Raw genomic sequence first — 27867 nt, 5'->3', positions numbered from 1 at the left:
GGTAGCGGATTAAGAGGCACAAACTGCTATGTATAAAATAAGTAAGCTACAAATATCTATTGTACAGCACAGGGAATATAGCCAATATTTTATAATAATAACTTTAAATGGAGTATAATCTATAAAAATAGTGAATCACTATGTTGTGCACCTGAAACTATTGAGAATATAATATTGAAAATCAAGAATACTTCAATAAAAAAAAGAAAAAGAAAAAAAGAAACCCTATAACCTGGAGGTGCAGACACCTACGCGTCAACATGCTTTCAACTGGAGAGAGAGGTGGTTGCTAAGTGTCATGAGTCCTCCTTTAAGGAAACAACTCCGTTAGAAATAATAACCCATGATAACATCTGTGTCCAAGGCTCCAGATCACTCAGACTAATTGCTTTGTGGTATAAACTGCTGTCAGTCAATCCTTCCACAGCTGCCAGCACCAACAGGCATGTACAGAAATGCTCACTATGAGCCGTTAGAATTGTTATTGCAGTGTGATTTGGAATAGCCAAAAACTGGAAACTATAGAATGTCCATCAAAAACATAAAGGAGAATAAATTACAAATGTAAAGTGGCAAATAACACAGCAACGAGCATAAATGCTCTACCACCATGTGTAATAATACAGATGAATACAAAAACACAATATTATGCAAAAGGAACCCATGACAAGAGAGTACATGCTGCACCATCTCACTCATATAAAGGACAAGAACAGGAAATATCAAGCTACGTGCAGCTCAATGACAAAAAGACAAACAATTCAGTTATAATATAAGCAAAGCACTTGAATAGATACTGTTCCAAAGAAGATATACAAATGGCCAGCAAGCACATGAAAAGATGCTCCACATCATTATTCATTAGGGAAATGCAAATCAAAACCATAAGGAGATACCACTTTACACCCACTAGGATGGCTATAATCAAAACAGTGGAATATACCAACTGTTGGCAAGGATGCGGGAAAATCACAACCCTTGTCCAATGCTAGTGGGAATAGAAAATGGTACAATCAGTATGGAAAACAGTCTGACATTTCCTAAAAAAATTAAACTTAGAATTACTGCAATTCTACTCGTAGGTATGTATTCCAAACAGGTGTGTAAGTAAAAACTTCTATATAAATATTAATAGCAACACTATTCACAATAGCCAAAAGGTGAGAACAAACCAAAACAAAGTTTGGAAGGACTATTTTTAATATCAGCCAAAAGAAAACATCTGTGAGATTTGGAATTCTGGTCTATGCCTTGCATGCTGAGGTCATCAAATTGTACTTTCCAAAAATCTTTGCATGTGATGTTTATCCCCTCAATCCATATTGAAATAGGAACATCCAGCAAACTTGTAATTTTCCTAATTCAGACATCTGGATGTCACAATCTAAGTGAGATCTAAATGTATTTCATTTAGGCCTAGGGTCATACTTATCTGGTAAAAGGAATGCTTTTCCATCTTCAGAGCTGGCTTGTTCCCAGAATCCTCTTTCACTGGCCTGATGCTAATGATTCACGTGCATGACTTCTAGCTCTTTAGGTGGTCACTAGAACGGGCAACCCCCTGAAGAGAGTACCTGCTTCTAGATCCTTCCTAAATCTCTACCACCAACATTCTTTTCATTAATTCCAAAGTTTTGACTGCATACATTATATGACCCTTAATGAGTATGTGGGCAGTCCATACGTCACACATCAGTCACTTTCCTCTCTTCCTCAAAACAGAGGGTTGTTTTGCTACTTTAAAGAATCTAACAGGGAATATCCAACAAAGCCAGAGGGGATTTTCTGAACACAATGGGACAATGCCTACAACCCAAGAGCCCTGCTGGCTCTTCCCGACTACTTGGCTGTGCTTCTGCTCACTTTCAGAACGGAAGTGAGGCAACTTGTTCTCACATCTCCTTCAGAACCCTTCCAGTCCATCGTCATCACGGTGGAGGTCCTCTTCTTAAAGTCACCTATTCTAGTAGGGGACAGAAGGCATACTGAGTATTAAGAAAAACATGAACTGTCAGGCACTGACAGGAAGAGCAGGAAGCTCTCACTTTTGTGAGATGGAGCCCACTAGCAATGCATATTTCACTTTTAAATATATGCACCAACTGGAGATTTTAAAAGGTAACTTACAGGGCTTCCCTGGTGGCACAGTGGTTGGGAGTCCGCCTGCCAGTGCAGGGGACATGGGTTCAGGCCCTGGTCCGGGAGGATCCCACATGCCACGGCACAATTGGGCCCGTGCGCCACAACTACTGAGCCTGCGCTCTAGAGCCCGCGAGCCACAACTGCTGAGCCCAAGTGCCACAACTGCTGGGGCCCATGCGCCTAGAGCCCGTGCTCCGCAACAGGACAGGCCACCGCAATGAGAAGCCCGTGCACGGCAACGGAGAGTGGCCCCCGCTCGCCGCAACTGGAGAGAGCCTGCACACAGCGGTGAAGACCAAGTGCAGCCAAGAATAAATAAATTAAATAAATTAATTAAAAATAAATTAAAAAAAAAAACAAAAGGTAACTTACAATTATCTGTTCCTGAAATGGTGCTCCCCTTCTCACTGCAGAAGTCTTAGAGTACTTGCAGTTACTTTACCATTTAACATGCAGTGGTCTGAGCCAGGAATTCATTGAAGGTGATGGATTCACACTGTACTTTTTTGGCTCTCACAGAAGTAAAATCATTTATTTTTGTATATAACTTTCCTCTACTTTTCCTTGACAGAGATTAGAGAAATAAGCAAAAGGCATCCATCAATCCCAAGAATGCATTGATTATCTGCCATGGGCCAGGCAGTTATCTGGATCCTGGAGTCAGAGAATGAGTTACCTGCCAGCAAAGACTATAGACTCTGGCAGAAGCACAACAAAGATGTACCCAATCAATCGATAATCGCCCACTGAACAGTACATGTGGAAGGCACTCTACTGAGAACCGGAGACTGAAAGATCAACAAACGATAGACCCTGTAGTCTTTTTGTCTACAAAGAGAGGACGCCAGACTGGAAGGAGAGGTATTATTAAACACAGGGAGGTAATGGGAGTCATATAGTGGGATTGGCTAATACATAAAATGCCTTAAGAACAGCTGATTGTAAGTTGATAATGCTGAGCTTTCCTAACCATGTAGTACCTTACAACAGTTGATCAAAAACAGAAAACTAGTTAAATGGAGCATTTAAGAGAAACAAAGAGCAAGATCATGAATTCTTAGTCCTTTTACTAGACTTAACCCTGCATGCTGGCATTTAGAATAACTGTGTTAGGTATCTATCACTGCATAACAAAGTACCCCAGAAGGGGCTAAAACAGGATTATATTTGCTCACAATTCTATTTGGGCCAGGCTCAAGTTTTGAAAAGAACTTTTGAAAAGTTCTTTTGCTTGTCTCATCTGAGATTATTCATGTGGCTGTTCAACTGGGGACTGATTCATCCAGAGGGACCTCAGCTGGAAGATCCCATCTCAGCTCCACATGGTCTCACCCTTTATGAGGCTCTACCAAGCTTCCTCACACAGACACACTACATTCTATGGGGTAAGAGGAAGTCAAAAGTCCCCTTGAGTCCTAGATCAGATTGTCACAAATATTACTCACTCCACATTCTTTTGGTCAAAGCCAGTCACAAGGTCATTCTAGGTAAATAAACGGGATAAAAGACTCTACCTCTTAAAAAGATGGACAGTAAAGCCATGTATTTCAAAGAGGTGTGTCTACAGGAAATGGAGACTTGTTGTAGTCATCAATTTAACAATGTCTTAACATTTAGGACTCCAAATATCTAATTTTCACAACTGAAAGATCCTTTCTTTTCACTTCTCACTTTTCACAGTGTAAATATTCCTAATTTCATATAGCAATCTCTAAACTCTAAACATACTAGCTTTATCAATAAACATGTTTATACAGCACCTGTATTGATAACTTAACATTTTTACCACACAGGCTAAGTACAGTACTCTTGCCACGTGAATTACTAAAGTAGATAATAAGGATAATAATAAGCGTGTTCCTTGTTCCAAAATTATTCCCTGCTACTAGGGCCAGCATCTGAGGACTTCTGATTAACATAACACTTTGTTGTATTTGACATTAATTTTAAAGGCATCAGTTAAAAGTACAAATCCTATATAATTAGGTTGAAACAACTTATTTAAACATGTAACTTTTCATGGAGACCCACCTGTCAATACTTCCCCTCCTCCTTCAGACACTTGAAGGTAAGTGACCATGAACAAATGAGTAATTCTGATTTTTATATTACAATGTGCAGTTTCTGTTTCCTTGACAAGAGGGATAGAAATAAGAAAATATTGGCATTTTTGAATCTCCTAATTAAAGACAATGTGTTTTGCGTTTGTTTATAACTCAAACTGACTATAATACTTCAAGCACAGTGAAATTCACTTACTATTGAACAAGAGATGACTAGTCTCAAAAATAAACTTCCAATGTTCTTCCAAGGTAATTTTATCACAATTGTTTCTGCTAGAAAAGAGGGAAAGTCCAGGTAATACACTCAAAACTTCCATTAGGAGAGGCAGCCCAAATAGTATCCTATCACCTTATGATTTTCATGCTGCTTTCACCCACCACAAGGTCGCTTGGCAATGTTCTGAGACAGCCTTCTCTGATTTCGCTTGGCAGACTGAGGCAGTTTTTCTACTCTGTGATTGATTGCAGCATTACCTGGACAGTCTTAGTCCAAGCTCCCCTGTGAAAGTCTTGAATAATGTGTAACTCCTGCCATGAGCTCAGCATCTGATTTATTACACCTCATTATTGCAGCTGCCTGTCTGTGTACAGAGGCAGCAGGTAGTGAGAGCACACAGAGTACAGGGAAGAAGACAGTCACCATCCCCCCAAAGCAGCCTAAACAAGACGCACAATGGAATTAGAGTCTACATTACAAAACTCCAAACTAAACACAGAAGTTTTCCTGTTAGAGACTTAGTTAGTGTGGACCTAGCCAATGCCTCCACTCTATCTTTCTCATAACATTCATCTTACCTGTGTCCTAGCCAAATGTTAGACCCACAGTGAAATTATCCCCCATTTTGTTCAATCGCAAATAACCCCATTTTGAATTGAACTGAATACAAGAAAACATCCAAAACAATATAAGCATACAAGTGGCCAAGACCTATATTTAAACCAACAAAGAACAACAGCCAACATTCATTCAGAATTACCTATGAAGCATTTCTCACAAAATAACCTAGGTGTCTTAGTTCACAGCATCAGTGTTCCTGTTTTTGAGCTGGTGGTGTCATTGTCACTAATCAATTCTCTTTATGTGAGAAAGATCCCCAAACATTCTCTTTTATCACATTTTTGTTTCATTTAAGAATAGCCTTCCCGCAACACTTACAAAGGGACTCCTCTGTTGAATTGTACACTTGAAATGGATTAATTGCAGGGTATGTTGATTATATCCCAAAAGAGGCCTGAGAGGAAAGAGAGACGGAAAGAGAGAGAGTTTCCTGCCTGCCAAGTTTTCTCTCAGGACTATTGAACTCTGATTCTCAGAGAGGAGTTGTTAACCCTCTCCCAGTGTACAGGTGCACACATCCTACATTAGCTGGGGATGTGGGCTCTATGATTATCTTAAAATCCAATGATAAATGTGGGGGCGATCACCTGTTATGTACTGAATGTTTATGTACTCCCCAAATTCATATGTTGAAGTCCGCAAGTAATGCTATTTGGTGGCAGGCCTTTAGGAGGAAATTAAGTTTAGATGAGGTCATAAGGGTGGGGCCCCCATGATGGGATTAGTGTCCTTATAAGAAGAGATAGAGCTTGCGCACTCTCTCTCCACTGTGTAAGGACACAGCAGGAAGGTGGCCACCTGCAAGCCAGGAAGAGGGTCCTCACCAGGAACTGAATCTGCCAGCACCTTGATGCTAGATTTTAAGCCTCCAGAATTATGAGAAATAAATATCTATTCTTTAAGCTACCCAGTCGGTAGTGTTTTGTTAAAGCAGCCCAAGCAGATTAATATGTCATCTCTGGGCATCTTTACAGTGAGTTACCTTCTTTACGCTTAAGTGCCTTTACCTAAGGCATTGGGCATCAGATTGTTAGCAAAGTTTGTAGTGCTTAAAAACCTTCCACCCAAAGAGCAAACAGAAGACATCTCTGTCTTGATAGTCTGTACTATTTGGGGATCCTGTTAGGCATATTTTGTAGGGAGAAAATGGCATAGGCTTTTAAGATGTCCTGGGTAGAGTCAGAGAAAAAGTCGTTTAAGGTCAAGTTGATAAAGAAAAATGTTCCTGGCGAGAATTTATCTCAATTTCACTAAACATGGCAGTAACAAAGTATTTAATTAGTTCCTTCTTCTTGATACGCCTGCCCTCTCCACCAACATCAGAAGCATACTTGAAAAATAGCCTATGAGGTGATCCTGAAGGAGGCAGGCTTGTAGCCTGACTCAAATTTTGATCTGTAAGCTACTGGGTCACAATCCTATGCATAGTTATTTAATGAATACAGAGTTACCTGTTAATATCTGTGTCTCTAAAGTTTTTTTCTCCTTTTGTCTACAGGATAAAACTGTTTTTAGATTTCATAAAAAGAAGCTGCCACATCTACACCCAAAACAGTCAGGTCTCACGGTGTCCTGCTTCTTGCTATTCTTTGAAGGGGACACTCGCTGCTTGATACCCCATACCACCCCCACATTGTTTTTATTTTTGAAAAAATTAAATAATTGCCAGTAACAACCAAGGTCTTTTATGAAGAATAAAACATTCCATGTGTTTTAATTAATGAAAAACAAGGATGTTATGCTTGAAAAACCACAATGATTGCCCTAGGAAGAAAATTAATGTAGGTCCATTTCTCTACACTGTTATTCTAATGGTGTAAAAGGTATGCCAGCACTTCCAAAGCGAGGTGCTAGGTACAGAGGAGGTCTTTAACAAATAAAAAGGAGGAAGGAAATAGGAGAGAATGACCAGACACCTAAAGTAATTACTAAATGACTACAGTCATCTAAAGTGATAATTTTGACTGAGCATAAATCTCCCTAGAAAATACTCATCACAAAGACCTACTACAGTATAGGAGAGAAAGAAGAGTTTTTGGCTGGAAGCCCCAGGAAAATGTCTGTAGCAGTAATTCTCTAACAGTAACACAAGGGAGATAAGAATTTATGGTAACATAATGCAAAACCACAGCACAGAGGCAAGAATATTTGGGGTAGCGCAAGGGAGGGCAAGTGTCCATACAGGTAGAAAATGAAGGATTCATTAGTGAGAAAGGCTAAAGAAGTTGCTGGGGTAGTATGTGAAGGTCTTAAGCACCAAGATAAGGCTGTGGAACTGCACCTTGCACTCAGGACCAGCACCTTGGAAGTGAGTAGCTTGAGCCATATGTCACCATAGCCAGTAGCCTTGCTTATATACAACAGAACCCTGGTAAAGATCATATCTTTGCTTTAGAATGACAACTCTGCTAACAGAGCATAGGATCACAGAGCAAAGAAGACAGAAAACTGTAACAGCAAGAATGGTTAAGGGCCTCCCTAGAGAATTGGTTGTACCAACAGAGTAAAATGGCAGAGCAGCCATTAAAATCATGATCTTAAAAAAAAAAAAAAATGCTATTTTTAAAAAGGAACACGTTTAGGATAAGAAAAGAGAAAATCAGAATACTAAACGCTGCTATTTCCAATTTTTTTAATTATTCAAGATAAACACAAGAAAAATCTTAGTAGTAGACAAAACACATAAAGTCCATTTCCAGGTTGACAATGTGAGAAGCTCCATGAACCCATTCATGGACCCTCTGAGGTTTCACACTGCTTCACACTGTGGAAGAAATAGACTTCACAAAAATAATCTTAGCCAAGTCACAAAACAAATAAAAAAGCAAATAACAACAAGCCAGGAGAGCAGGGAGGGGAATCAGTATCCAGAGTTGCTATAATACATTACCCAAAATGTTCAGCTTTCAACAACAACAAAAACAACCATATGAGAAGTGCAAAGGAAGAGGAATGTTTGACACATCCTCAGGCAAAAAAGCAAGCAACAGAAACTGACTTTGAGAAGGACCAGATTTAACAGACAAAGACTTCAAAACAACCATTGAAAAATATATCAACAACTAAAGTAAATCATGCTTAAAGAAGTAAAGCCTGATATGAAGACACAGTTTCATCAGAGATACCAATAAAGAGGCAGAAATTATTTTTTAAAAAATGGAAATTTTGGTATTGAAAAGTAGTGTAAATATTAATAAAAATAAAAATTCATTGGAAGGACTCACCAGTAGATTTGAACTGAGAGAAGGAACACTCAACAATCTTGAAGACACATAAATGGATAGAGATTATACAATTTGAAAAACAGAAAAAAATAGAATGAAGAAAAATATCCGAGCCTCAGAGAAATGTGGACATTTGGTATCAAATATACCAAAATATATGTGATAGGAGTACCAGAAAAGAGGAAAGAGAGAAAGGAACAGAAAAACTAAATTTTAAATGGCTGAAAACATCCCAAATTTGCTGAAAATTATTAACTTACACATCCAAGAAGATCACCAGCTCCAAATAAGATAAAACACAGTTAAAATGAGATCCTCATCCACCAGAGGGCAGACAGCAGAACCAAGAAGAACTACAATCCTGCAGCCTGTGGAATGAAAACCACAATCACAGAAAAATAGACAAAATGAAAAGACAGAGGACTATGTCCCAGATGAAGGAACAAGATAAAACCCCAGAAAAACAACTAAATGAAGGGGAGATAGGCAATCTTCCAGAAAAAGAATGCAGAATATTGATAGTGAAGATGATCCAGGACCTCAAAAAACGAATGCAGGCAAAGATTGAGAAGATGCAAGAAATGTTTAACAAAGATCTAGAAGAATTAAAGAACAAATAGAGATGAACAATACAATAACTGAAATGGAAAATACACTAGAAGGAATCAATAGCAGAATAACTGAGGCAGAAGAACGGAGGAGTGACCTGGAAGACAGAATGGTGGAATTCACTGCTGCAGAACAGAATAAAGAAAAAAGAATGAAAAGAAATGAAGACATCCTAAGAGACCTCTGCGACAACATTAAACACACCAACATTCGCATGATAGGGGTCCCAGAAGGAGAAGAGAGAGAGAAAGAACCTGAGAAAATACTTGAAGAGATCATAGTCAAAAAATTCCCTAACATGGGAGAGGAAATAGCCACCCAAGTCCAGGAAGTGCAGAGAGTCCCAGGCAGGATAAAGCCAAGGAGAAATACACCGAGACACACAGTAATCAAACAGACAAAAAATAAAGACAAAGAAAAATTACTAAAAGCAACAAGGGAAAAATGACAAGTAACATACAAGGGAACTCCCATAAGGTTAACAGCTGATTTCTCAGCAGAGACTCTGCAAGCCAGAAGGGAGTGGCACAATATATTTAAAGTGATGAAAGGGAAGAACCTACAACCCAGAATAACCTATCCAGCAAGGATCTCATTCAGATTCGACAAAGAAATCAAAAGCTTTACAGACAAGCAAAAGCTAAGAGAATTCAGCACCACCAAACGAGGCTCTACAACAAATGCTAAAGGAACTTCTCTAAGTGGGAAACACAAGAAAAGAAAAAAACCTGCAAAAACAAACCTAAAACAATGAAGAAAATGGTAATAGGAACATATATATCAATAATTACCTTAAATGTGAATGGATTAAACACTCCAACCCAAAGACACAGACTGGGTCTTCCCTGGTAGCGCAGTGGTTAAGAATCCACCTGCCAATGCAGGGGACGTGGGTTCAAGCCCTGGTACGGGAAGATCCCACATGCTGTGGAGCAACTAAGCCCGTGCACCACAACTACTGAGCCTGCGCTCTAGAGCCCGTGACCCACAACTACTGAGCCCATGTGCCACAACTGCTGAAGCCCATGCGCCTAGAGTCTGTGCTCTGCAACAAGAGAAGCCACCACAATGAGAAGCCCATGTACTGCAATGAAGAGTAGCCCCAGCTCACCACAACTAGAGAGGGCCCACATGCAGCCACAAAGACCCAACACAGCCAAAAATAAATTTTAAAAAATAAAATAAAAATAAGTAAATTTTACAAAAAGACACAGACTGGCTGAATGAATACGTAGTGGTCTGGATAGAAGATCAGGCCAGCCACAACATTGCCTTAAGCCAAAGCCTAATCCAGAGGATGGCCCTAACTCTCTTCACTTCTATGAAGGGTGAAAAAGGTAAGGGAACTGCAGGAAAAAATTAAGCCTAGCAGAAGTTGGCAAATAAAGTTTAAGGAAAGAAGCCTTCTTTATAACATAAAAGTGCAAGAGGAAGCAGCAAGTGCTGATGTGGAAGCTATAGCAAGTTATCCAGAAGATCTAGCTAAGATGATTAATGAAGGTGGCTCCACTACACAACAAGTTTTAATGTAGATGAAATGCTCTTCTATTGCAAGCAAGAAGATGCCATCTAGGACTTTCATAGATATAGGGAGAAGTCAATGCCTGGTTTCAAAGCATCAAAGGACAGACTGACTCTCTTGTTAGGGGTTAATGCAGCTGGTGACTTTAAGTTGAAGCCAATGCTCATTTACCATGCCAAAAATCCTAGGGCCCTTAAGAATTACACGAAATGGACTCTGCCTGAGCTCTTTAAATGGACCAACAAAGCCTGGATGACAGCACATCTGTATAAAAATATGGTTTACTGAATATAAGTCCACTGTGGAGACCTACTTCCCAGAAAAAAAAATTCCTTTCAAAATATGAATGCTTATTGACAATGCACCTGATCACCCAAAAATTCTGATGGAGATGTACAGTGAAATTAATGATGTTTTCATGCTTGCTAATACAACATCCATTCTGCAGCCATGGGTCAAGGAGTAATGTTCACTTTCAAGTCTTATTATTTAAGAAAGGTATTTTGTAAGGCTATGGCTTCCATAGATAGTGATTCCTCTGATGGATCTGAGTAAAATCAATTGAAAACCTTCTGGAAAGGATTCACCATTCCAGATGCCATTAAAGACATCCATGATCCATAAGAAGAGGCCAAAATATCAACATACACAGGATTTTGGAAGAAGTTGATTCCAACCCTCATGGATGATTTGAGGGGTTCAAGACTTCATTGAAAGAAGTAACTGCAGATGTGGTGGACGTAGCAAGAGAACCAGAATTAGAACTGGAGCCTGAAAATGTGACTGAATTGCTGCAACTCCTTGATAACAATTTAATAGATGAGGAGTTGTTTCTTGAATGAGCAAAGAAAGTGGTTTATTGAGATGGAATCTACTCCTGGTAAAGACACTGCAAAGATTGTTGAAATGGCAAGAAAGGATTTAGGATATTACATAAACTTAGTTGATAAAACAGTGGCAAGGTTTGAGAGGACTGACTCCAATTTTGAAAGAAGTCCTACTGTGGGTGAAATACAATCAAACAGCATTGCATGCCACAGAGAAAATGTTGATGAAAGGAAGAGTGAATCGACGTAGCAAACTTCATTGTTGTCTTAATTTCAGGAAATTGTCACGACCACACCAACCTTCAGCAACCACCACCCTGATCAGTCAGCAGCCATCCATGCATGCAAACCCCTCCACCAGCAAAAAGATTGTGACTGGCTGAAAGTTCAGATGCTGGTTACCATTTTTTAGCAATAAAGTATTTTAAATTAAGGTATGTACATTTTTTAGACATAATGCACACTTAATAGACTACAGTATAGTGTAAACATAACTTTTACATGCACTGGGAAAGCAAAAAAATTGTGTGGCTTGCTTTGTTGTGATATTCTCTTTATTGCAGTGGTCTGGAACCAAACCCACAATATCACCAAAGTGTGCTGGTAATCCCATTCATGAGGGCTCCATCCTCAAGATTAAATCATCTCTGAAAGCACTTACATCCAAATATCATCACATTGGGGACTAGGTTTCAACGTATGAATTTGGGGAGGGAGGAACACAAACATTCAGTCTATAGCACTCACCAAGGAGAAGAGAGGGACACAGTAGGAAGAGACAGTTAAATGTCAGCATGCCTAAGACTAATCCTGGTCTCCACGACTATCCTCTAGGTCCCTCACTTTTCTCCTCAGATTGATTTACTCGTATTCAGAAACACATCATATTATTTAGAAAATTTCTAAAAAAGCCCCCCATGAAGACACACTTATATGAATATAAGGTAAAATAAAAGAACATATTCTAGAAGAAATAATACCATGGGACTAAAAAAAAACCTGCCTCCAGAAAGTGTAGAGTCTGCTCTTCCAGGGGAAAGCTCAGTGAAACACAGTATATTTGTAATAGATATTCTGTTTCCATGCACAGAGGTGCCTGCTATACTGCCTATCACACTCTAACGAAATAAAAGAATGCTCTAGTAAGACATGTACAAAGTTTCCAATAACTACATTAAATGCAAAACAAGCTGTTGATATTTACTCAAATGCCAGTGTTTCAATATTCATTTACATAACAAATTGCCAGCCACAGGTGTTAGTTTCTGCAAAAAACCCACAGTATATAATGTGTTAAGTTAAATCATTTTTCAGCTGAGGCGAAGTGAAGATGGCAGAGTGAGAGGACGTGGAGTTCACATCTCCCCACAACTAGGGCACCTACCAGATGCTTTTGGGGGACCTTGACACTCAGGGGTACTGGAGGAACCCCTGAGCAACTGAGTGGGATGTGGTGAGGGGAGTGAGGGGGGAGAAGTGGAGGCCGGATGGAATTGGCGTCCCTGAGGGGTGGTATGGGGAAGGTAGGGGTTCCCACGCCTGGAGGGACCCCCCCGGGACTGGAGAATGAGAGGAGAATGTGCCTAGCGTTTCCACTACCCACTCGGGCCCCAGGGACCTGCTGGGCTCCCGGGCCAGGGCCTCTGCCCTCCAGGATTCCCTCCAGCTGCACTGGTCCTAGGGGCGTAGGAGTGACGGGGGGGAAGAAGAGGAGAGGCAGACAGGGAGGGGCCCTCCGGGACCGGAGGATCAGGGGAGAATGCACCTAATGTTTCTCCTGCCCACTCGGGCCCCAGTGAGCCTGCTGGGCTTCCAGGCCGGGTTCTCCGCCCTCCAGGGGCCCCTCTGGCCACATTGGTCCTAGGGGCATAGGAGGACGGGAGGAGGGGGGAAGAAGAGGAGAGGCGGACAGGGAGGGGAACCACCGAGACCAGAGGATCAGGGGAGAATGTGCCTAGCATTTCTCCTGCCCACTTAGGACCCAGGAAGCCTGCTGGGCTCCCGGGTCTGGTCCTCCATCCTCCGGAGCCCTCTCTGGCCACGTTGTTCCAAGGGAGGTAGGAAGATGGGAGGAGGGGGGGAAGAGAAGGAGAGGTGGACGGTGGGGTGAAACCTCTGGGATTGGAGGCTCAGGGGAGAATGTGCCTAGCGTTCCCCCCACCCACTTGTGCCCCAGGAAGCCTCCAGGGCTCCTGGGTAAGGTCCTCTGCACTCCGGGGCCCCCTCTGCCACGTGGGTCCTAGGGGTGTAGGAGGAAGGGAGGAGGAAGGGAGGAGGAAGGAAGAGGAAGAGAGGCTGATGGGGCGGGTTCACTCAGGAACCGGAGGATCAGGGGAAGCATAGCTGGTGTTTCCCTCACCCTCTCCCTATGCCCTCTGGGGCCCCCTCTGGCCGCGTGGGTCCTAGGGGCGTGAGAGGGAGGGAGGCAGGGAAGCAGAGGAGGGGCGAATGAGGAGGGACCCTCTGGGATCAGAGGATTGGGGGAACACGCCTAGCATTTCCCCCACCCACTCAGGCCCAGGGAACCTCCTGGGGTCCCGGGCCTGGTCCTCTGCCCTCCTAGGCCAGGGGAACTCTGGGGGCCTCCAGCCTCCCTGAGTCTAAGCCCCAACCCCCACCCCCAGGGCCTTTTCTGGCCACATGGGACCTAGCCTAAACCCCGCCTGCTGCCTAAACACCGCCCCTGCCTAAGGTCCACCCCCCCATAGCCAAGGCCTTTTACGGGTTTTTTTTTTTTTCCATTTATTGCTACTGTGGTTCTGTTTTACCTCCTGGTTGTTGTTTCATCTTTATTTTTATTTTTTTCTAACATATCTGTTTGTTTTCTAATCTTATTTTTTACTCTTTCTTATTGTTGTGCTCCTTTTTTGCTTTTATTTTTCATGGCCACCCCGCACGGCTTGCAGGATCTTGGTTCTTGGACCTGGGGTCAGGCGAGCTCCTGTGGTCGGAGATCCGAGTCTGAACCACAGGATGAACAGAGAACCTCAGACCACAGAGAATATTCATCAGAGTGAGGTCTCCCAGAGGTCCTCATCTCGGTATCAAGACCTAGCTCTACCCAACAGCCTACAAACTCCAGTGCTGGAGGCCTCAGGCCAAACAACCCATAAGACAGGAAAACAATCCCACGCATCAAAAAACAAAAAAAATGAAACGACAAAAATAATATCTTACAGTTGAAGAAACAAGGTAAAAACCAACAAGAACAAATAAATGAAGAGTAAATAGGCAACCTACCTGAAAAATAATTCAGAGTAATGATAGTAAAGATGATTCAGAACATTGGAAATATAATGGAGGCACGGATCGAGAAAATACAAGAAATGTTTAGCAAAGACCTAAAACAACTAAAGAACAAACAAACAGAGATAAACAACACAATAACTGAAATGAAAAATATACTAGAAGAAATCAGTAATAGAATAAATGAAGAAAAATAACGAATAAGTCAGCTGAAAGACAGGATGGTGGAAATAACTGCCAAGGAGCAGAATAAAGAGAAAAGAACAAAAAGAACACAAGACAATCTCAGAGACCTCTGGGACAACACTGAACACACCAACATTCGCATTTTAGGGGTCCCAGAAGAAGAAGAGAAAAAGAAAGGGTCGAAAAAATATTTGAAGAGATTATAGTTGAAAACTTCCCTAACGTGGGAAACGAAATAGCCACCCAAGTCCAGGAAGCGAAGACAGTCCCATACAGGATAAACCCTAGGAGAAACACACCAAGACACATATTAATCAAACTAACAATAAATTAAATTCAAAGAAAAAATATTAAAAGCAGCAAGGGAAAGGCAAAGAAACACTTATAAGGGAATCCCCATAAGGTTATCAGCTGATTTTTCAGCAGAAACTCCGCAGGCCAGAAAGGAGTGGCAGGACATACTTAAAGTGATGAAAGAGAAAAACCTACAACCAAGATTACTCTACCCAGCAAGGATCTCATTCAGATTCGCTGGAGAAATCAAAAGTTTTACAGACAAGCAAAAGCTAAGAGAATTCAGCACCACCAAACCAGCTTTAAAACAAATGCTAAAGAAACTTCGCTAGGCGGGAAACATAAGAGAAGAAAAAGACCCACAGAAACAAACCTAAAATGATTAAGAAAATGGTAATAGGAACATACATATTGACAATTACCTTAAATGTAAATGGATTAAATGCCCTACCAAAAAACAAAGACGGGCTGAATGGATACAGAATCGAGACCCATATATATGCTGTCTACGAGAGACCCACTTCAGACTTAGGGACACATACAGACTGAATGCGAGGGATGGAAAAAGATATTCCATGCAAGTGGAAAACACAAGAAAGCTGGAGTAGCAATACTCATAGCAGATAAAATAGGCTTTAAAATAAAGACTGTTACAAGAGATAACGAAGGACACTACATAATGATCAAGGGATCAATCCAAGAAGAAGATTTAACAATGATAAATATTTATGCACCCAACACAGGAGCACCTCAATAAGTAAGGCAACTGTTAACAACCATAAAAGCGGAAATCGACAGTAACACAATAATAGTAGAGGACTTTAACACCCCACATAAACCAATGGACAGATCATCCAAACAGAAAATAAATAAGGAATCATAAACTTTAAATGACACAATAGAACAGACATTTAATTGATAGTTATAGGACATTCCACCCGAAAGTGGCAGAATACGCTTTCTTCTCAAGTGCACATGGAACATTCTCCAGCTTATATCACATCTTGGGTCACAAATCAAGCCTTGGAAAATTTAAGAAAACTGAAATCATATGAAGCATCTGTTCCAACCGCAACACTATGAGATTAGAAATCATTTACAGGGAAAAAAACTGTAAAAAAACCACAAATATATGGAGGTTAAACAGTGCACTGCTAAATAACCACGAGATCACTGAAGAAACCAAAGAGGAAATTTTAAAAATACATAAAAACAAATGACAATAAAAACACGAAAACTGAAAATGTACAGGACACAGTAAAAGCAGTTCTAAGAGGGACGCTTATAAGCAATTCAATCTCACCTCAAGAAACAAGAAATATCTCAAATTAAGAATTTAACCTTACACGTAAAGCAACTAGAGAAAGAAGAACAACAAAAAACAAAAAAAACCAAACTTAGCCAAAGGAAAGAAATCATAAAGATCAGATCAGAAGTAAATGAAAAAGAAATGAAGGAAACATTACCAAAGATCAATAAATCTAAAAGCTGGTTCAAATTTAAGAAGATAAAATAAAATGAATGAAGGGAGATCAATAGTTTTACAATCATCAACAGATCTGCAGTATAATTATATCCTAGACATATACTCCCTTAGTGCACTTCTGATAAGAAGCTATGGATTAACAGTCCACACTAACTTAGGCTGAGTTGCAGAAGAAAATCTGCATTTATACTTGTGTCACTTTTGCCTGTGCTAAAGAATTCTATTCTAGACAGACTTGCACTATAAAAAGATACATTTGTAATCAACAACAATTGAGAAGATACATGGAAGAAATCACTTCATTTTCATAACAAGAACAATAGCAAAAAAATCAAAAGTATGACGAATGTTTAAAGCAATGTACAAAACCTACATGAAGAAAACTTGTATTTGATAGAACATAAGTCTTTTTTGTTCTATTTACTTTATTTTTAGTCATGATACTTAATGCTTTGAAATTTCAAGTGTTTTTTTTTATAGCTTTAAAGAAGGATATACAAACAACACACAGATATACAGTTCTCAGGGTACCTTTAAATTAAATATTTTTCCTTGATGGGCTGTGTCCATTGCAGTGGGCTCATTGAATTTAGATGAGAAGTGTACCAGAGGAGACAGTATGATTTAAAGGGCATGCATTATATAATAGATATGCTACAAAGTGTATTTCTTTTCATCCCTCAACAGCTCTAAAAAGAAGATATGGGGATGTCCATTAGGAAAGCAAGAGAACTGGTTCCAAAATTTGACTCAAGTTTCCTTACCTAGCCCTTACCCCTAGGCAATTAATTCAGGTCTGCGTATTCCAAAGTTCATACACATCCACTTTCCACTGCCCACTGGTGCACTACTCTAATAAACAGTCCAATAAATAGGAAAGGGGAGTGGAGATCTTTGCTTTTCGTTATAGGCTGTTTAGATTCTAAAGAAGGTTTTCTGTTTTGTGGGATACTTACTATTTTCTCTCTCAGATTTGAATTATAAATGCAGATACCTTATCTTCATTATGAAATTATAGACAGCTTGAGAGCAGAATATGATTCTACTTTGTATCCTTTAGAATATCTAGAACTGAGATAATAAATGAACAGACTAGGCATAAAAAGGAGAAGGATTTCAAGAAATATGGGTGGGAGTTCGGCCTGCAGGTGTCCAAGCTGCTGCGGCCAGAAGGGAGTGGCCAGAACTGCTTGAGTATCTACATTTCAGTTTCTGCACCTATCAAGAGTTTTAATTCATCATGGATAATCTGTCAGCAGAAGAAATTCAGCTGAGGGCTAACCAGGTTACTGATGAGTCTCCGGAAAGTACGAGGAGAATCCTGGGTTTAGACATTGAGTCTCAGGATACAGGAATCAAGACTATCACTATGCTGGATGAACAAGGGGAACAACTAAAACACACAGAAGAAGGCATGGACCAAATAAACAAAGACATGAGAGAAGCAGAGAAGACTTTAACAGAACTAAACTAGTGCTGTGGCCTTTGTATATGCCCATGTAATAGTATAACAAATGATGCCAGGGAAGATGAAATGGAAGAGAACCTGAATCAAGTGGGAAGTATCCTAGGAAATCTAAAAAACATGGCCCTGGACATGGGCAATGAGATTGAGGCTCAAAATCGACAAATAGAACGGATCACAGAAAAGGCTAACACCAACAAAGATCGTATTGACAATGCCAATGCCAGAGCAAAGAAACTCACTGACAGCTAAAGCTACTGCTGTACTTTTTTTTAAAAAAATTTATTTATTTATTTATGGCTGTGTTGGGTCTTAGTTTCTGCGCGAGGGCTTTCCCTAGTTGTGGCAAGCGGGGGCCACTCTTCATCGCGGTGCGCAGGCCTCTCACCATCGAGGCCTCTCTTGTTGCGGAGCACAGGCTCCAGACGCGCAGGCTCAGTAGTTGTGGCTCACGGGCCCAGTTGCTCCGCGGCACGCGGGATCCTCCCAGACCAGGGCTCGAACCCGTGTCCCCCTGTACTGGCAGGCAGATTCTCAACCACTGCGCTACCAGGGAAGCCCTGTACTTCTTTATCATTTATTCATTTCCCTAGCTCCTCCTTCAAAGTCATTACCTTTCCAGAGTTTGAAATTTTGTTTCCACACTCTTCTAATTGGGAGATGATGTGGAAGAAGATCTAGGAGTAACAGCCCCCCTATTCTTTTATTTTCTCTTTTTCCCTTGAGGGTAGACTGCTGCTTAGTTTTCCTTCTAGTATTTTCTTTCTCAGTCCATACTCTTAGGTTGGTTTTCATACATCACATATAGTGTTATTTTTCATTCTCTCCATTTACTTAGCAGGTTCTTCTGCTTTCAAAATTTGCAAGCATTGCCAAAGACAGCCACGTAAAAGGAAGCTGGGGGCACTGGGGGCAGGCACAAGGAGGAGAGGCAAGAGATAAGAGGTTGTTACCTCAGTAAAACGTGCAGACCCTAAAGCCAGAAGTTGCATAACCACAGTGAAGATCTAGTTGGGTTTAATTTCTATTTAAGTTGCACTTATTGCCAACTTAGGCCAATGCTTGGTTTTGGAGTCTGTATACACAACATTTTTGTTATACATCACAATTTCGCAACCTCTGCTTCAAAAAAGAATAGAATGAGTTTTCTCAAAGTGAGCTTAATTTCTGAACTCTTCGTGATTCATTTATGTACATAAATTCTATGATCCCATTTCATTTTGCACCATATAGGAATACATGGTATAAATGAATGGCTTTTTATTTTCATATTATTAGTACTATCATTTGGACTTCCCTGGTGGCACAGTGGTTAAGAATCCACCTGCCAGTGCAGAGGACACAGGTTCTAGCCCTGGTCCAGGAAGATCCCACATGCCATGGAGCAACTAAGCCCGTGAGCCACAACTACTGGGCCTGTACTCTAGAGCCCGTGAGCCACAGCTACTGAGCCCACGCACCGCAACTACTGGAACCCACGCACCTAGAGCCCGTGCTCTGCAACAAGAGAAGCCACCGCAGTGAGAAGCCGGCACAGCGCGATGAAGAGTAGCCCCCGCTGGCCACAACTAGAGAAAGCCCACACGTAGCAATGAAGACCCAATGCAGCCAAAATAAATTAATTAATTTAAAAAAATAGTATCATGGTCCCATTACAGGCCTATTAACCTCATAAATGTGTCATTAGTCTTTGAAGAAAAAATATGTAAATATGTATATATAATATGAGAATTTCTCTCTAAGCAGGGCTTAAAATTTTTTGAAAAGTTTGACAAAGTATATCACATGAATTCAGATTTACCTCAATGCCAAGAATTATGTTTAGATAGGAAAAAAGAAACTTGTTTTGATCTCAGGTAGAAAATGGTTAGATTACTCTGAGTTTTATGTAGCTTTAAACTTTTTTTAAAACTAGAATGTATTCTGTTTAACTAAAAATGATTTAGAAAATTATGTCTTTGTTTACTTATTGATGACTGCACTCTCATTCTCTTAGCCTTTTGTATTCAACTTCCAGAATCACATTTGTTTAGATCTTGAACAGTGTTATAAGAATTTGATTGGTATTTGTCACCTTTATTTAAAAACTAGCTTCTGCACACTTCAAAGCTATTGATGTCGATTGGTTTGACCAATAACCACTGTTTGATCCCTACAATTAAATTTTGTAGCTAAGGAAACTGTTTTTTCAAATAAGTGATGTGCTTCTGTGACTACTTTTTGGGGGGTGGAAAGCAATCATTTTGTCAGCTCTTATTTGACAAACTGAATAAAGCAAAGATCCATAAATAAAAAAAAAAAAGAAATATGGATAGAAGGGAAGAGGGAATCAATAATAAATTAGCCAGGTAAATATGTCTTAAACAATAGGTTTTAAGTAGACCTAGTATCATTAAGATATTAGTTATTCCTAAATTAATGTATACATGTAATGTGATCCCAATTAAAATAACAACAGTTTTGGCTTTCATTTTTGTTTTGGTGAGTGGTGAGGTGCTTTAGTCAAGCCAATTCGAAAGTTCACATGAAACATAAACAAAAAAATTTAGTAAAACTCTGAATAAAAGAGCAATAAAGAGTAATGGCTCCTACATGATAGTAAACAATCACATCCCTCTCATGTGCCCAGTACATTCACCCCATTCTAATATCCCCCAAAACCTTAACCCATCCCAGCATCAACTCTAAGCTCAAACTCTCACCTAAATATCATCAACATAAAAGGTCCCAAATCTCATCATCTAAATCAGGCATGGGTGAGACTCTGGGTAGTATGGTCCATGCCTGGAAAAACTGTCTCCCCACCTGTGGACCTATGAAACTAGAAAACAACCTTTTGTAATATGGAAGAATCTTTTGTATTCTATTACAAGTTAATCACTAAAGGGGTGTTGCCTATAAGCTTGAATTATACATAATGGCCCATCTCTGGGAACCCTGCTTTCCAGGTAATGAGTATTAAGCTAAAATACCTTTGTTTAGCTCACAGGAAACATCCTGATCAGGCCCACCTGTGAATGACTGCAGGGAGGAAAATATTAACACATCCCCTCCAGAGGCTGATGGGAACTAGGAAGTGTTTGACTTTACTCCCTCCCCTTTTAGTATAAAAGGAGCCTGAATTCTAACTCAGGCAAGATGGTTCTTTGGGGCATAAGCCCACCATCTTCTCGGTCTGCTGGTTTTCCAAATAAAGTCGTTATTCCTTGCCCCTACAACTCGTCTCTTGATTACTGGCCTGTCGTGCAGCGAGCAGTATGGTCTTAGACTTGGTAACACTTTCTCTTCCAGAATAGAGTGGTGGTACAGGTACAGAATAGACATTCTCGTTTTCATCTAGGAATGGAAAGGGGTCACCAAGCAACTCTAAGCCCAGCAGGACAAATCCCATTAGGTTTCAAAGAAGATTCTCTGTGGCTTGATGCCCTGTCCTTTGGGCCAATGGTGGTGGCCTTGTTGGCCCCTGGCCCTAAGCCGGTGTCTCTGGGCTCTACTTCCATGTCCACACTCTGCCTTTGGAACTGTTCATCCTTTTTCCTGAAGGTCAACCCATGTTTGTAGCCAAGTAGTTCTATCAGTCCCACAACCTGTTTGTAAAATCTCAGGAGTTTAATAGCCTCCCTTCATTTCTTCCTGTCTCTGTTCCCTTCAGTCCAAGCTGGCAGTGTTTCTGCTGATGTAACATTCTCAAAAACCACATTGGTCTTTGGTGTGTGTCAAGGGGGTCTACTCCATTAGGCAAAAGAGTTCTTCACTGAATCTCCCCGTATAAGCCCATCTCTATTCCGGGCTTCTGCTGAGATGGTTGAGTGGACCCAGGAGTCACCTACATAATCTCTTCTGCAACACGTTTTCCAGCCACACCTTGGCCCTCTCTCCCCAGCACACTTCCCCCAAAAATGAATTTCCTCGTTTCTTCATACTCTGTAATCTGGATTGGCTTGAAACCTTCCAAATAATCAAGGGCTGGTTCCTTTTTGCCTAGTAGTTCCTTGTTCAATTTCTCTCTTTCCTCGGGCATTTTACTATCAGCAGGAAGGAGCTTTGCTTGGAAATCTCTTCAGCTCCATATCCGAGTTTATTGCGTGTAAGTTCTATTTTCCACCCAGAATGAAGGAACACAATTCAGCCAAGTTTTCTGCCTCTTTATAACAAAAATTACCTTTTCTCCAATTTCCAATAATATGTTCCTCATTTCCTTTTAAAGTCTCACCAGAGAGATTTATATTTATAATTATAATCATATTTACATTTATATCAAGATTCTGTTCATGAACAATAGGATGTTCATGATGAGACGCTTTCCTTACAATGCTTTTGACTTCTCTCTGAGCTCTCACCAGAATCACCTTTAACATCATATTTCTACTTTCTCATCAAGATGATCTAGGATTTTCCAATCACCAACCTCTAAATTCTCCTAGCCTTTACTCATTACCTAAATTCAAAGCCACTTCCACATTTTTAGGTATCTGTTACTATGGCACCTTAGTTCCCAGTACCAGAATCTGTATTAGTTTCCTAGGGGCTGCCAAAACAAATTTTCACAAACTTGGTGGCTTACAACAACAGAATTGTTTTCTCTCTACAGTTTTGGAAGGCCAGAAGTCAAAAAATCAAGGTTTGGGCAAGGTTAGTTCCTTCTGGAGGCTCTGAGGGACTATCTGTTCCATACCTTTCCCCTAGTTTCTGGTGGTTGCTGGCAATCCTTGGCATTTTCCTGGATTGACCACTCAAATCTCTGCCTCCATCTCCACATGGTGGTCTCCTTTGCGTCTCTGTGTGTGTTCTTTTCTGTTTCTTATAAGGACAATCTCATTTGATTTAGAGACCACTCTCATCTAATGGGATCTCACCATAATCCTTACCTTAATTACATCTGCAAATACCCCAATGCCAAATACGTCACATTCTGAGGTTCTGGGAGGACATGAATTTTGAGGGGACACTATTCAACCCATTATGGTTAGTTATACTTCAAGAAAATTATTATTTTTAAAAAGTTTCCAGAGCTTGCTTATACAAGATAGATAAGCTAGTGTATTAGGGCATTTTTCTCCTACTGAAATGTTCTTCTCTAGCCTGTTTGGCCCATTTTAAAATCCTGGTATCCACATGGTGATTTAAAGTGATCCTCCTTTTCTGTCAAGTAAATTAGAATTTCTGTCTCATTATGCTCCCAGTGTTGAATTTTCCTTTTGATCTGATTGACTTCTGAAGTGATAAGTTCCCAATTTGTTCTGGTACTTTGAGCATATAGTTGCTGTTTTACACATCAGAGCTTAAGGCCCCCTGAGGGGTTTCTGTGATTTTCCCAGGAATCTTAACAGTAAGTTTCATTCATATTTTCACACCATATTTACTACTACTTTCCAGACTCCGGTTTATTCTACCAATTTGTTGCATTTTCGTTGATGTGTATACTCTATTTCTCCCTCTCTTGGTCTCTCTGTGGAGTACAGAATGGCTGTGCGCTGCTTTTCTCTGTTACGCGGTGCTGGTGTGACTGGACCCCTCACTAAAGCAGACTCCCCACCCTTCCTGCCGGGTTCTCCTTAAATTTGTCAGTTTTAAAAAATATTCACCTCATAGCAGACCTTATTATGAGGTCTAACATAACACTTGTAGCCTCAATAAAGCCATTTTTAAAAAACTTGTAATTTCCCAACATTTCATGAAATAAGCAGCTCCACGTTTTTTTTTTAATGTTTCCAATATCATGATTTCATCTTTTTGTTATGCTACCTGACCGTGACCAATGTTAATGTTGTGGAGGTTGCTTTCTGATACAAACTAAGTTATAAGAACTTATTTATGGTCAGGAGTATATAGGCAACTTGTGGGCCAAATTCTTCCCCTCTCTTTCAACATTTTATCCAGCCAAGTACATACACATATCAAAATGCAGCCACCAGTGTCATATAACACTCTGACCTGCTTCCAAATTCAGAGTCTGTCCTTTTATCTCATGACATGGCTGTTACCATCTTGTCCAGAGCCAAGTGTTCCTTGATAATATGCATTCCTTATCAATGCAGCCTCTGCATGGAAATCCCTGAAGATGAAGGTTGGTGTAAACCTTCCTATGTCCATGAAAGTGGTATCAACAGTGTTTGATCCATGAACAAAGTACGTGTGCACTTCTGATGGAAGTTGGGAGAAAATGTGAAAGAGTATAATTGATGGAGCACCCAATGAAATAAAATACAACACTTCAATGTAATGAGTAGCAGGATCTTGATCTACAACATGTGTAGATCAGGGATATATATATATGTATATGGGAATTAGAGCAAAAATGAGTGGGGATTTTTTGTTTTGTTCTTGAGCTCATAGAGGAGTTGTTAAGAAGACTCTTGCAATCATATCATGGAGGTGCTACACCCACAAAGTGCTGCCCCTTTGGTTTTTCATGAGAGGGAAATATATATATATAAAACCTTTATATATATATATATATATATATATATATATATATATATTTCCCTCTCATAAAAATAATATATATACATTAATATTATAGTAAATTATTATATATTGTGAAATATTAATATTACATTAAATTCTTATCTTTAAAATTATTATACAATATATTAAATTATTATATATTCTGTATATTATATTAATAATATATATTTCCCATATATATAACCTTTTTATATATATAGATAGATATACACATAACCTTAATTGTTTTGGGGCTAGTATTTCTTGCAATTGAGTGCAGTTTCCAGTTTTTCACTCCCATTCTGGCTTCCCCTCAAAGAATAGTTCTTATGCTTAAACAGAAGTTACTAAAAATCTCAACATAATTCCCTACTACTCTTCTTGATATAGATAGATAGATACAGATAAACATATAGATATAGATAAAACCAATCAACATTACATTGTATAATTGTGTGGTGATGAAATGCAAAGCAAATTTATTTTTATTTATATTCTCATATAAAATATCAATAAAATAAGTTCCATGTAAGTAAAAGTCAAAAAAAGTATGAAAACTAAATAAATATTCACGCCAGTGAGGTCAGGTAAGGTTATGTTGTGGTATAAAAACTCCAAAAATCTTAGCTGTTAAACAACAAAACTGATTTCTTAGTTATATGATATGTCAAATACATATCATATAGGTTGGCAAGGACAGGGAGGCAAGACTTCACTTGACTGATGCCAAGAGATCTGATCTCCAGTGATTTTTTTTAATGATCTCTCTCGTTGAGAAGGGTGGCATTTGTCTAAAAATCCTTCTCTGAGATCTCTGTCTTTCAATGTATGAATCTATGTAACATCTCAACAGCAGTTAAGAAAAGTGAGTGCTTCTACGTGAAACTGGCTTGAATATTTAGATGAAGAGAACACAGTTTAAGTTTTAAACAAAGTGAATACTCTCTACTTACAAGGGGGTGAGCTCAATGGACATGTAACTACAATCTTGGTATTAGAAATATGTCTTCTCAAAATAACATTACAGAAATACAACTTGAATTTGCTAAAATAAAAAGAGATTGTTTCTCTTTTCTCTGCTTCCCTATATGTGTGTACTTTATTCTTATCCTCCTGGGGGGGATGGCTTTTTTGTTCCTTCAATGAATGTGGGTACCTAAGATTATGTCTTTGGTTCATGAGATGAATCAGATGGGAGTGGGAAAGTGAAACATTTTAGTCTCATTTTAGATTCCTAGGGAAGAATCATGATCATCCAACCCTAGGTCAGAAGCTCATCCCTGATGAATCAACCAGAGGTTCGTCAGCTAAGAATATGACACCTTCTGTAGAGATCATGTGGATGGAAGGCGTTGCAGAGATGAACAGGGTAGAAAGTGTCTCCCAAAAAGAGAACACTGGACAGATAGAACAATAAGTGTCCAGAAAAAAAACAAAGAAAAAGACCCTGAAAAGAAGGTGAGTTACACATCACTGAAGAGTTAGCCAGAAGGACAATTTCATCTAATAGACATTGGGGGTTCAGGGGAAAGGAGTGGTCACAGGTCATTGTTACCAAATGACCCAAGGACTCAGGAACTCTTCTTCATCTCCCAAAGGAGCTTGAGACCGAAACTCAAGAGCACTCCTTGTGTCAGCAGGAAGGAGGTACCACCTTCCCCACATCCACCCTCCTCTTCCTCCTTACGTTCATTAGGAGTCCCTAAATGGGCACATTGGTCTGAATTTTGCCCATTGCCTCCACTGTGTAGTATTTTCTTGTCGCTTTAATTTTCTAATTTTTGTACATGCAGTGTCTTTTCTTGCCTCTTAAAATCATAGATGAATCCAGGGTTTATTTACTTAAAACAGAAAGGTAATTTTCAGCAACTTGGGAATTTTCTTGTCTGTACCCAACACTATCATGGCCTATTTTGAAATGTGAAAGAACATGATGATTCCCAGCCTTAGTCTAACAAGGAGCTAAGTAACTCTGCAATGAAGCAAAATTCTAGATATTTAGCATTACTTTTCTTGTTAAAAAAATTTTTTTTAATATTTGGTTTTACCTGTGTTTTCTTACTGCTTTACCCCACTCTAGTAGAGGATTACCGCCCCCCAGTAATAAAAAGAAGCAAGCATAAAACTTGGAAGAAACCCTCGAGAATACATAAAGAAAAGTGAAATATTTGGATTATTGGTGGAGCTTTTCCCATTTTGTTTTCTACATTCACTATTTAAAATATGCTTCTTACACATAGAAGGGCAGCAAAATGCAATGGCTCTAACAACTTGCAAACATAAAATGTTAATTAAAATTTGTGGCTCTCAAAGTTTCTAATGGCCTATAAAATTCATTCTGCTATCAGAATTTCAGTTTCTGTTCTCTTTTCTTGATTGTATCTCTAATTATAGACTATAAGCTAAAATAATTTTATTTTTATATTTTACAAGAGCTATAAAAGAAAACCACCAAATGTTTAAAAATATAAATGGCTTCCTAAGATTGTTGGTGCAAATACTATTAAATAATTTGATTTCACTATGAAGTGAAGACTTCTAACAGAAATGACTGTGCCTTTATTTCATGGATTAGAATTTAGGGAAAATAATTTCAAATACTGATAAGGTCTAATTAAATTATGGACATAATTCCATCTGTAGGTGATGATATTACATATTCATTTTCTTTTTTATCTAAGTGGCACAAGAATGTGGCAGGAAAAGGTGAGTTATCACTCCATTTTTTGAGTATACATACAAGTTTGGTCTCTTAATCGTACATAGTAGTTAAGAAGTCGAAATGATGACAAAGAAGAGTCAGAAATCAAGACAATGGTGATACTAATAGCTGCCATTCATTAACTAGCCCCATACACCACGCACTGAAACTCCACTTTTTACCACAACACTGAAAGTTACCATTTTATTTTTTTACCAGCTTTATTGATGTATATATATCATATATATTCCCATAGAATTATATGTTATATAGTATAAATATACATATATATATACCATAAAAGTCACCAAATTTAGGTCTAAAATTCAATAGTTTCTAGTAAATTTGTAGTGTTGTACAACTAAGACCACAACCCAACTTTAGAACATTTCCACCCCCACATAAAGATCCCTCGTGTTCATCTGCAGCCACTCTTCATTCCCACTCCAATTCTAAGTGATGACTAATGTACTTTCTGTCTCTACAGATTTATATTTTGTGGATATTTCATATAAATAGAATTTTATAATCTGTGCTTTTTAGAATTTACTTATATCTGAGGTTCATCTGTGTTGTAACATGGATGGGCATTTGTATTATTTCCACTTTTTAGCTGTTGTAAATGATCTGCTATGACCATTCATGTACAAATCTTTGTACAGACACACATATTTTTATTTCTCTTGGATGGACGCTCAGGAGTTAATTTTCAAATAAGTGAAAGCGGCATCTTTTTATATTCCCTTAGCAACGAATGAGGGTTCCAATTTCTCCACATCTTCTCCAGCACTTGTTATTGCCAGTGTTTTTATCTAGT

General features: G+C 39.3%; 1 protein-coding gene and 1 pseudogene across 12 annotated transcripts in view; one reads left to right on the top strand and one right to left on the bottom strand.

Annotated features, from left to right (window-relative positions):
* LOC132368245 (uncharacterized) overlaps positions 1–27867 on the bottom strand; it is a 670503-nt gene that overhangs the window by 257505 nt on the left and 385131 nt on the right. The gene's annotated exons all lie outside the window — the stretch shown is intronic.
* Positions 17678–18168, top strand: LOC132367686 (synaptosomal-associated protein 23-like; annotated as a pseudogene).

The sequence above is a fragment of the Balaenoptera ricei genome, chromosome 6 (assembly GCF_028023285.1).
Source record: "Balaenoptera ricei isolate mBalRic1 chromosome 6, mBalRic1.hap2, whole genome shotgun sequence".
Lineage (NCBI taxonomy): Eukaryota > Metazoa > Chordata > Mammalia > Artiodactyla > Balaenopteridae > Balaenoptera > Balaenoptera ricei.
Note: the sequence above shows the minus strand (reverse complement) of the source record. Positions and strands in the feature narration are given on the sequence as shown.